Raw genomic sequence first — 12041 nt, forward strand, 5'->3', positions numbered from 1 at the left:
TTCTCTGTGAAGTTAAGTAGGTTTCTTAGGCAGAGCTTAAATCAATGCTGACTTCTTCTGATTGTTATTACTGTGCAGGCACTCCAGCCTACTCATTAGAATAGGTTCCACTACTTTACCCATTCTGGTTAGGTTAATGAACCCATAGCTCCCTGCATCAGATCTATCACCCATTTTGAAGTATTGTTACCCTGTTTGCTAGCTTTCAGTCCTTTGGAGATCATCAGTGTCCAATAATTCCTTGATGACATTGGTCAATACTCAACAATAAGCAAGTTATGATGAACCATTGTTAAATTTGTAAACCGTGGCGCGGAGTCAACTCCCCCTTGGCCCCTTTATTCCCTTCACCCACTTGATCCTGGCCGTCACGTGAGACTAAGTCCTCTTAATTCAGGCTCAGGCTGGGTGTTTGGGATATCGGGTTACAGGAGAGCCACCCTCCACCTAATCCACCGGCTACGGTTAATGGCTTAGTACAAAGAGGAGGAAACTCAGTCCTTTCTCTAACTATCAATTTACTTTATTCACGTTGTTGTACAATGTAAGAATAAGGCTTATACACTTGGTTAGACAAAAGCATGCAACTCAAACTGGGTTATACAGTTAATAACAAAGCTAACTAGAATCGATAAGCACACCCACTAGGTTCCTCTGACCTTTCCTTGACCTAGTCACAGAAAACAAAGGATAATACCCGAAAAAGGGGAGAGCTGACGCTGGCCAGGCGTTCCGTTCTCTTTCTCTTTTACGTCGTTGCCGCGTTGCTCATGCAGGGTCTTCCACTTCCGCGATGGTTGGTCTCTGGAGTTTCTCGTTGGCTCTATGCCCGAGATTCTCCATACTTATTCTCTTTCTTATCTCTTCGAACTGTGCTATCTCTTTCCTGTTGGTTTAGGCCTGCTCACCTCATTCGTATTTTCTCCTTATTGGCCCAGGCTCAAAGACCCCGGTATCACTCCGTGTCCAAATAAGGCTCTATTCCTGTGATCTCTCCCTTGTCTTTCACAGAAATTAATTAGTTCAAACTGGTTCTTACCAGCACAGGCCAGTGTCTGAGCTCAGGTTACTTCAGTTCATGAGCTGCTCAACAGTGTCTGAGCTCGGGTTACTTCAGTTCATGAGCTGCTCAACAGTGTCTGAGCTCAGGTTACTTCAGTTCATGAGCTGCTCAACAGTGTCTGAGCTCGGGTTACTTCAGTTCATGAGCTGCTCAACAGTGTCTGAGCTCGGGTTACTTCAGTTCATGAGCTATGCAACAGTTTGTAACAGACTGTACTTCTTGCAGCCCCTGGCCAACATGATTCAGCCTCAGCTAGAGCATTGTGTAAAATTCTGGGCACCACACTTTAGTAAGGATGTGAAGGCATTAGAGAGGGTGCAGAAAAGATTTATGGGAATGGTTCCAGTGATGAGGAACTTCAGCTATGTGGATAGATTGTGGAAGCTGGGGTTGTTCTTCTTAGACAAGAGAAGATTAAGAGATTTCATAGAGGTGTTCAAAATCATGAGGGGTCTGGACAGAGTAGGCAGTTAGAAACTGTTCCCATTGACGAAAGGATCCAGAACCAGAGGACACCAATTTAACATGATTGACAAAAGAATCATAGGCGACATGAAGAAAAACTTTTTTTACACAGTGAGTGGTTAGGACCTGGAATGCATTGTCTGAGAGTGTGGCGGAAACTGATTCCGTCAGGGCCTTCAGAAGGGGATTGGATAAGAAACTGAAGGGAAAATATTTGCAGGGCTACGGGGAAAGGGCGGGGAGTGAGACCAGCTGAGTTGCTCTTGCAGCGAGCCAGCACAGACATGATGGCTGAATGGCCTCCTTCTGTGCTGTAAACATTCTATGATTCCATTCTGTGAAAATGTCCTCGCTCATTTCCTTCCGAACCTAAGGATATATGGGGGTAAAGTTTCTCCTCTGAGCACAATTGGCAATCAGGGTGGAAATTGTGCCCAAATTTGCACCCATTTTGAGAACGTTTTTTTTTCCTCGAGTTTCTGCTCAAACTCATTAGCATATCACCAAATGCAAAATCTGCCATGACCCAGTGTAATCAGGCAACGATTTAAATCATAATTTGTTTTTCCATTAAGAAATTTGCTTTAAAAAAATATTCCTTGATAATTTAAGACTGGTAACAACGCAGCTTGATTAATACAGCTGGAAATAGGTTTATCACAAAAAAATAAGCATTTTTAATCACTGCATCATAGCATCAATTGTGAGTAATCCCATTTTAAATGACTGAAAATGCCTTTTCAAAAATGTACAGAACCATTTGCTCGTTGTATTGAGATACAGGGTCAGTTTCTTAACATGTTAAAGAAAAAAATACCTTTAAAAGCCTTGAAAGCATTTCTATTCATCTCCCTGCGTCCAAAAGATTTTGGAATCTTCTCAAATGAGCATGATTAGTGGAAATTCACAATGATGATTAATTCACCTTGGGGGAGTGGCCAGTTTTATGGGCGGGGCCAGATTCCAGTACAATGTTTTTGAACCTGCTGCAAAAGATCATGCAAATTTGCGTTTAAAATTTTTCAGTTTTTTGGTGGGTCACGCCAATTTTGGGCAAATTTCACCAAGAGCATCAACACATTTGTAACCTCCAAACTTTGTTTGTTTAATACATTAACATATTATCTATCTTGTTCAAGAGATCTGTTACCATGATAACAGACAATTGATCAAACTGACTTCAGCAGGTCTGAATCTAAGGAGTGTGTTCATACACCATTGATGCAATTCAGGAGTACGAATGCATGTCTCCAGTCAGACACAATCACTCAGTCCCCTTCAAATCCCAATCTGACCTCCGGCAGCTTTGCCTGATGGTGATATTATGGCACATATAGTCTAGCAAGTTAACTTTGGAGAGACAATCATTCGAACAATGACTTCAGGGTTTAATGAAAATTATTCCTGCCTCGTTTAACTTTTGGGGCAGGACTTGAACCCATAGATTTCCAAAAACGATAAAATCCAGCTCCTGATGACCATCAGGAAGTTCTATAATCTTCAAAGACCCTTAGCACCATAAAAACCTTCAGCTCTAATGCAGTGCTGTACATTTTTTTAATTCACTCGTGGCCTGGCGAGCATTGCTTGCTCATCTCAACTCATTCCTTGAGTCCATGTGGTGTAAGTACACCCACAGTGTTGTTAGGAAGGGAGTTCCAGGATTTTGACCCAGCGACAGTGAAGGAACGACGATATAGTTCCAGGTCAGGATGGTGTGTGGCTTAGAGGGGAACTTGCAGGTGGTGGTGTTCCCATGCATTCGTTGCTCTTGTCCTTCTAAGTGGTAGAAGTCATGGGTTTGAAAGGTGCTGTCGAAGGAGGTATGCTGAGTTGCTGCAGTGCATCTTGTAGATGGTACACACTGCACATCAGTGGTAGAGGGAGTGAATATTGTGGATGGGGTGCCAATCAAGTGGACTGCTTTGTCCTGGATGGTGCCGAGCTTCTTGAGTGTTTTTGGAGCTGCACCCATCCAGGCAAGTGGAGAGTATTCCATCACACTCCTGACTAGTGCCTTGTAGATGGTGGACAGGCTTTGGGGAATCAGGAGGTGAGTTACTCGCCGTAGAATTGCAGAATTCCCAGTCTCTGACCTGATTTTGTTGCCACGGTCTTTACGTGGCTGGTTCAGTTCAGTTTCCAAAGTATGGCCCCCGCCATAACTAAATTTGCTCAGTGCTCTGTCTGGTTTGGTACTGAGCCATACAGGACATTTTTTCACGTTTCGATCCTTGGCCTACATTGAGTTGGCTGGTCTCAGCAAGTGTAGTGCCAGGGACCTAGAAATGGACAAGAGAGAAGAAAAAGATTCCCAGCTCCAATCACTACCCTGCTGGAAAGTGCCTTTGTATGGACGTCGAGTGAGGTCAGTGTCATGCTTACGCGAGGAGTAATTGTGAACTATAGAATGAACTTACGAAACAAACCCAAAGTGGACACTTTTCCTCCAAAGCAAAATGGAGTTGAGAGGTCAGGTGACCTTATCCTGTATTGCTAATATTCATAGACACTGCAAGAACCCTGATCCAATTTTCATAACTGGACAAACCTTGGAGAAGGCATTAAAATGTAAATGACCCATTCTGTGTTAATGGCTGCTTCATTCCAACGAATTGGGTTAACAATGGCATTGCAGACTCGGTGACTTCAAATTCAAACTCAAGAGAATGTGTGTGGAGAAATTCCACTTTATCAAGCTAGAATGAAGATGAGTGACACTCAGACACCATTGTCTAACAATGGCCTCACCATCAGACACCATTTATGAGAACAATGAGAGAGAGAGAGAAAGACACTCTGGTCACATGACAGACACCAGGTTTCTGACCTGGAGCTTTAATTAGAGACATTCTGTGCAGACAAAACCAGAAGGAGAAGAAGAGAGACTTACATCTATGTCTACACCAGCCCTCCAAATGAGCATTTCACCTAGTGCCATTCCCCACCGTCTCCCTGTAGCCCTGCACATTCTTCCTTTTCATATATCAGTCCAATTCCCTTTTGAATGCTTCAATTGAACCTGCCTCCACCAAGACCCTGCCTAAGAACATCATCTTTAAACTACAAGTAGGCAGAGACTGGAACTCCAGATGGGTGTCTTGAATTCTATGCCTGAGAAATTGTACTAGGATGACCTTGGCTGGAATATAATAAAAGCAGTCTGCAGCAGTGCATCTGTCTTTCCAAACCTCCCAAGTCTTTCTTCAGTGGACAAGAGAAAATAATACAGGCCTGCACCAATTCGAGTCTTCACCACAGGGAAATGCAAGTTAAACAGAGGACATTTTTAAACCATCAGACCTAAAAGATGTGTGTGTGTGTGTGTGTGTGTGTGTGGGAATTCTGCAATTCTACGGCGAGTAACTCACCTCCTGACTCCCCAAAGCCTGTCCACCATCTACAAGGCACTAGTCAGGAGTGTGATGGAATACTCTCCACTTGCCTGGATGGGTGCAGCTCCAAAAACACTCAAGAAGCTCGGCACCATCCAGGACAAAGCAGTCCACTTGATTGGCACCCCATCCACAATATTCACTCCCTCTACCACTGATGTGCAGTGTGTACCATCTACAAGATGCACTGCAGCAACTCAGCATACCTCCTTCGACAGCACCTTTCAAACCCATGACTTCTACCACTTAGAAGGAAAAGAGCAACAAATGCATGGGAACACCACCACCTGCAAGTTCCCCTCGAAGCCACACACCATCCTGACCTGGAACTATATCGTCGTTCCTTCACTGTCGCTGGGTCAAAATCCTGGAACTCCCTTCAGTGCATTCCAGACCTTAATCACTCACTGTGTGAAAAAGTTTTTCTTCATGTCTCATTTGCTTCTTTTATCAATGACTTTAAATCTGTGCTCTCTAATTCTCAATCATTTCACAAGTGGCAACAGTTTGTCCCTATCTACTCTGTCCAGACCCCTCATGATTTTGAATGCCTCTATCAAATTACCTCTCAGCCTTCTCTTCTCCAAGGAAAACAGTCCCAACTTCTCCACTCTATCTTCATAACTGAAGTTCCTAATCCCTTGTACCATTCTCATGAATCTTTTCTGCACCCTCTCTAATACCTTCACATCCTCCCTAAAGTGCGGCACCCAGAACTGGACACATACTCCAGCTGAGGCTGAATTAGTGTCTTATACAAATTCAACATAATTTCCTTGCTCTTGTACTCTATAGTCCTATTAATAAAGCCCCGGATACTGTATGCTTTATTAACCGCACTCTCAACCTGTCCTGCCACCTTCAATGACTTATGTACATATATACCCAGGTCCCTCTGCTCCTGCACCCCCTTTAGAATTGTCCCCTTTATTTTATATTGTCTCTCCATGTCCTTCCTACCCAAATGTATCACTTCACATGTCTTCGCATTGAACTTCATCTGCCACCTGTCTGCCCATTCCACCAACTTGTCTATGTCCTTTTGAAGTTCTACACTATCCTCCTCACAATTCACAATGCTTCCAAGTTTCGTATCATCTGCAAACTTTGAAATTGTGCCCTGTACTCCAAGGTCTATGTCATTAACATATATATCAGGAAAAGCAAGAGTCCCAACACCGACCCATGGGGTACTTCACTACAAACCTTCCTCCAGCCCGAAAAAACATTCATTAACCACTATTCTTTGTTTTCTGTCACTGAACCATTTCCGTATCTATGTTGCTACTGTCCCATTTACTTCATGAGCTATATCTTTGCTGATCACAAGCTTTTTGTGTGGCACTGTATCAAATCTTCTTTGGCCGCCTTGACTCGAGAGACAATGGGTAAGTGCCTCGAGGTGGTCAGTGGTTTGTGAAGCAGTGCCTGGAGTGGTTATAAAGGCCAATTCTAGAGTGACAGACTCTTCCACAGGTGCTGCAGATAAAATTGGTTGTCGGGGCTGTTACACAGTTGGCTCTCCCCTTGCACTTCTGTCTTTTTTCCTGCCAACTGCGAAGTCTCTTTGACTCGCCACACTTTAGCCCCGTGTTTATGGCTGCCCGCCAGCTCTGGCGATCACTGGCAACTGACTCCCACGACTTGTGATCAATGTCACAGGACTTCATGTCCTGTTTGCAGATGTCTTTAAAGTGGAGACATGGACGGCTGGTGGGTCTGATACCAGTGGCAAGCTCGCTGTACAATGTGTCCTTGGGGATCCTGCCATCTTCCATGCGGCTCACATGGCCAAGCCATCTCAAGCGCTGCTGGCTTATTAGGATGTATAAGCTGGGAATGTTGGCCGTCTCGAGGACATCTGCGTTGGAGATACGGTCCTGCCACCTGATGCCAAGTATTCTCCGGAGGCAGCGAAGATGGAATGAGTTGAGACGTCACACTTGGCTGACATACGTTGTCCAGGCCTCGCTGCCGTAAAGCAAGGCACTGAGGACACAGGCTTGAAACACTTGGACTTTTGTGTTCCGTGTCAGTGCGCCATTTTCCCACACTCTCTTGGCCAGTCTGGACATAGCAATGGAAGCCTTTCCCATGCGCTTGTTGATTTCTGCATCGAGAGACAGGTTACTGGTGATAGTGGAGCCCAGGTAGGTGAACTCTTGAACCACCTCCAGAGCGTGGTCGCCGATATTGATGGATGGAGCATTTCTGAAGTCCTGTCCCATGATGTTCGTTTTCTTGAGACTGAATGGTTAGGACAAATTCATTGCAGGCAGCCGCAAACCTGTCGATGAGACTCTGCAGGCACTCTTCAGTGTGAGATATTAACGCAGCATCGTCAGCAAAGAGGAGTTCCCTGATGAGGACTTTCCGTACTTTGGTCTTTGCTCTTAGACAGGCAAGGTTGAACAACCTGCCATCTGATCTTGTGTGGAGGAAAATTCCTTCTTCTGAAGACTTGAACGCATGTGAGAGCAGCAGTGAGAAGACGATTCCAAACAGTGTAGGTGCGAGAACACAGCCCTGTTTCACATCACTCAGGATAGGAAAGGGGTCTGATGAGGCACCACTATGTGAATTGTACCTTTCATATTGTCATGGAATGAGGTGATGATACTTAGTAGCTTTGGTGGACATCCGATCTTTGCTAGTAGTCTGAAGAGACCATGTCTACTGATGAGGTCAAAGGCTTTGGTGAGATCAATGAAAGCAACACAGAGGGGCATCTGTTGTTCACGGCATTTCTCCTGTGGCTGGCAAAGGGAGAACAGCATGTCAATGGTGGATCTCTCTGCTCGAGAGCCGCACTGTGCCTCAGGGTAGACACGCTCAGCCAGTTTCTGGAGTCTGTTTAAAACGACTTGAGCGAAGACTTTCCCCACTATGCTGAGCAGGGAGATTCCACGGTAGTTGTTGCAGTCACCGCGGTCACCCTTGATCTTATAGAGGGTGATGATATTGGCATCGCGCATGTCCTGTGGTACTGCTCCCTCATCCCAGCACAGGCAAAGCAGTTCTTGGAGCGCTGAGAGTATAGCAGGCTTGGCACTCTTGATTATTTCAGGGCTAATGTCGTCCTTTCCAGGGGCTTTTCCACTGGCTAGAGAATCGATGTCATTACTGAGCTCCGATTTTGTTGGCTGTTCGTCCAGTTCATCCATGACTGGCAGAGACTGGGCTGCATTGAGGGCGGTCTCAGTGACAACATTTTCCCTGGAGTTGTAGGTCGTGCTCCACCCAGCGGTCCATTTGCTTGCGTTGGTCAGTGATCGTGTCCCCTGATTTAGATTTGAGGGGGGCGATCTTCTTGATGGTTGGCCCAAAAGCTCTCTTAATGCCATCATACATTCCTCTGATGTTTCCGGTGTCGGAGGCCAGCTGAATATGACTGCATAGGTGTTGCCAGTAATCATTTGAACAGCGCCTGGCTGTTCTTTGTGCAGTGCTTCTGGCTACTTTAAGTGCTACGGATGTTAACTCGCTGGGGGCTTTCTTGTCGTTCAACAGTGCAGTGCACTTAGCAGCTATGACAGGTTCCAGCTCTTCAAAGTGAGATTGAAACCAGTCTGCATTCTGCTTCACACTTTTGCCATAGGTGGTCATTGCTGAGTCATAGATGGCATCTCTGATGTGGGCCCACTTGGCCTCTGCATCCCCTGTAGGAGTGTTTTGAAGAGCTTTTTCAAGTGAATTTAGAAACTTATGTAACAGCTGTGGATAAGAAATTCTGTTCACGGTGATGCACAGGCGGCCCTTCTGCTTGGAGTGATGTAGCTTCTTTGGTTTAAGTCTAACTTTGCTGCACACCAGGGAGTGGTCGTTGTCGCAGTCCGCACTGTGGAAGCTGCGTGTGATTTGAACGCTGTTTAAAGAGGCTCGCCTTGTGACGATGAGGTCCAGCTGGTGCCAATGACGTGATCTTGGGTGCCTCCAAGAAACCTGGTGACAGGGTTTAGTAGGAAAGAATGAGTTGGTGATGCAGAGGTTATGATAGGTACACAACTCCAGCAGTCTCTGTCCATTCTCATTCATCCTTCCAATGCCATAGTGCCCAAGGCAGGAGGGCCATGAGTCATGGTCGGCCCCAACCCTGGCATTAAAGTCCCCCAGCAGGAACAGATGTTCGGTATTAGGAATGCGACTAATGATATTATGGAGTTCCTCTTAGAACTGGTCTTTAACTTCAGGTGGGGAGCAGAGTGTTGGAGCATAGATGCTGAGTAGGTGTACTGGACCAGAGGTGGTGAGCAGTCAGATGGACAGTATGCGTTCCGAGCCATTTGAAGGTGGCTCTATCATGCTGAGCAAAGAGTTTCTGATAGCGAAGCCCGCTCCATGCTGTCTTGGTTCTTCAGGATCCCTACCCTGCCAGTAGAAGGTGTCGTCTTGCTTTCTTCGAGATCCACTCGCAGGGAGGCGTGTCTCCTGAAGTGCTGCAGTGTCTACATTGAGTCTACTGAGCTCGTTGTTAATGATGGCGGTCTTCCGAGAGTCGTTGATTTGTGTAAGATCTTCCGACAGGCCAGGGCACATAGTTTTGACCTACCAGCTTGCAAAACGAAGGGCTGATACCTTCTTTCCTTTTATTGTCGTGCTGTTTGTTGCGGTGTTACAGTCCACTTGTCGGGCTATGACCCTAAGCTCCAAGCACCCATTGAAGCAGGTGGACTGTGGCGGGACAGAACCTTTCTGATCGGGGGCTGCCCGGTTTGAGGCGGGCGGTAGCTGTCCAGTGAGATGCGATGACCTCTCCCACTGACAAAAGCAACCCGTGGCACCCAATCTCTACGCCAATTGAGCTGGAGTTATAACCAGTAACTGCTGCCTTCCATGTTGTTTTGGTTGTTGTGAGGCGACTATGGAGTGACCGCTCCATGCGCATGCCTAGGCAGAATGTATAGATGTTGCGGGTTGCCCAAGCGTCAAAACCCCCCTCTCGGCCTTCCTCGTGGGATCCAAAAGAGTGCAAAGCACGATGTTAGGCACCGGTATGGCTGCAGAAACTGGCGAAAATATGCCAAAGGTGACCTTAGGGGTCCTGCTCCGGATTTTCTGTTAGGGTTTACTCCCTTAGCCTTGGTCTCTCCCGAGATGCCCACAAGGCAGTGGGGTTGTTAGCTCCTATCCTTGAGCTGGGGCCCTAACAAATAAACTGTGCGCTTTCATGGAGGGAGAGGGAAGGGGGGAGGGGCTGCGAGGAGGGAGGGGGTGTGAGGGGGAGGGGTGGAGGCAGGGGGTGCGGGAGGAAGGGGGAGCGGGGGTTGTGAGGAGGCAGGGGGAGGGGGTGTGAGGGAAGGGGGTGCGGAGGCATGTGAGGGGGTTGGGAAGGGGGTGCGAGGGGGGAGGGAGAGGGGGGAAGGGGATGCGAGGGGGAGGGGGTGCGGGGAAGGGTTTGTAGGGAAAAGGGGGTGCGGGGGGGAGGGGGAGGGGGAGGGGGAAGGTGGTGCGAGAGGGGAGGGGGGAGGCGTCCGGCGGGGGTCATGACCCTGGCGAGTGGGCCAGCCCACAGCCTGCACGGCCTCCTCGATGTCGGCATCCTCCAGGCTGACGCTGCGCACCTGGTCACCATCCAGCTCACGGTGGAACTTCTTTCCCGGCTCCCAGCTGTGACTGCGGAAGGGTGAGCGAGGCCGGATAACTGGCCCCGCAGATCCTTTGCCAGTATGTGGCTGATGAGCATATTCCAGAGCTGTGAAGAACCGGTGGTAAGAAATATCAGACTGCAGTCGAGCAGTAAACTTTGCAGCTGAATGATCGATATCAGTGCTGCCGATAGGTGGAAGGAGAGCGTTGTGTCTGAGAGGCAGAGTTGGGGCAGAGAGGTGATCACTTGCTGTCTGTAGCCGTATTCCCTGCACCACTTTATCCAAGGATCCAACTGGAGTTCGAGAGTGGGATAAACTGGAATGTATTGGGTGGAATGTCCGAGGAGGATTGCGTTTTCGTGCAGAATGGATAGAGTGGGGCAGAGAGGAAACACTAAGCTCCAGCAGATGGTTTGCACGAAAACGGTTTGAAGAGATGGTGCTTGACAGTTGTTTGCAGAACAGATCTCTCATCTGGATCCTGAATCTTCCCAGGCAGTGGGGGGGTTTCTCTGATGGAAGGGAAATCCTTGGATCTGCAAACTATTTGGCCTGTACTGTTCCAATGTGTGCTTGTGGAACCTCGTCTGTCCTACATGTGACTCCAGTTCCACACCAACGTGGTTGACTCTGAACTGCCCCCTGAGATTTTGTTAAATATGAGCTGAAAGCTGGCGCTTGAACTTGTGACAACTGTGGTTTAAGAGGCAAGAACAAATTCATAGGTTCGATTCCTACACTTTCGTCTGAGGCAATACTCTTCTCTTCATCTAAAACATACCCTTCCCAGTGTTTAGGGATCAGTTCCTCCATACAGCCCAGGACTTCCAGCCACACCTCATCAAAGAGTTCTGCCACGATTGTATTCCTCCTGCATTGCCTTGGAGAGGCTGGAGGCAGCCCCAGCCAGTTTCCAGATTGCAAAGCAAGACCCACCTTATCTCACGGGAGTCATCTTCCAGGTGTCTGTGATGAAGTGCCAGGTACTCCTCCACAAAGCCTTCTGCAACAATCACACCGTTCTCTGCCTGTTCATCCTTTTCCCCAGGAAATGTGGCAATCTTCTGCGTAAAGTCACTTTCTTTGCATTGTAGTTGCTGGACTTATCTTTAAATCTTTTTTTGAACAAGGGCGTAACATTTGCAATTCTCCAGACCTCTAGCACTACCCCTGAATCTACGGAACGCTGAAAAATTATGGCCAGTGCCTCTGCAATTTCCACTGTCATTTCCCTCAGTATCCTTGGATGCATCTCATTCGGTCCTGGTGCCTTATCCACTTTAACTACAGACAGCCTATCCAACACCGCCTCCTGATCAATTTTAAACGCTTCTAGTGTCTGAATTACCTCCTCTTTCACCATTGTCTGGGTTGCAACTTCTTCCTTGGTAAAGATCAATACAAAATATTTGAAAAAGACCATGGAGAGGATACAGAGGAGATTTACGAGAATGGTACCAGATTTGGGGGACTGGAAGAGTTGGAATTCTTCTTCTTAGAGCAGTAAAGGTTAAGGGGATATTTAATAGT

General features: G+C 47.2%; 1 pseudogene; it reads right to left on the minus strand.

Annotated features, from left to right (window-relative positions):
- Nucleotides 1-768: 768 nt before the first annotated feature.
- Nucleotides 769-11763, minus strand: LOC137374240 (primary cilium assembly protein FAM149B1-like; annotated as a pseudogene).
- Nucleotides 11764-12041: the final 278 nt, after the last annotated feature.

Source organism: Heterodontus francisci, chromosome 10, assembly GCF_036365525.1.
Source record: "Heterodontus francisci isolate sHetFra1 chromosome 10, sHetFra1.hap1, whole genome shotgun sequence".
NCBI classification, from domain to species: Eukaryota; Metazoa; Chordata; class Chondrichthyes; order Heterodontiformes; family Heterodontidae; genus Heterodontus; species Heterodontus francisci.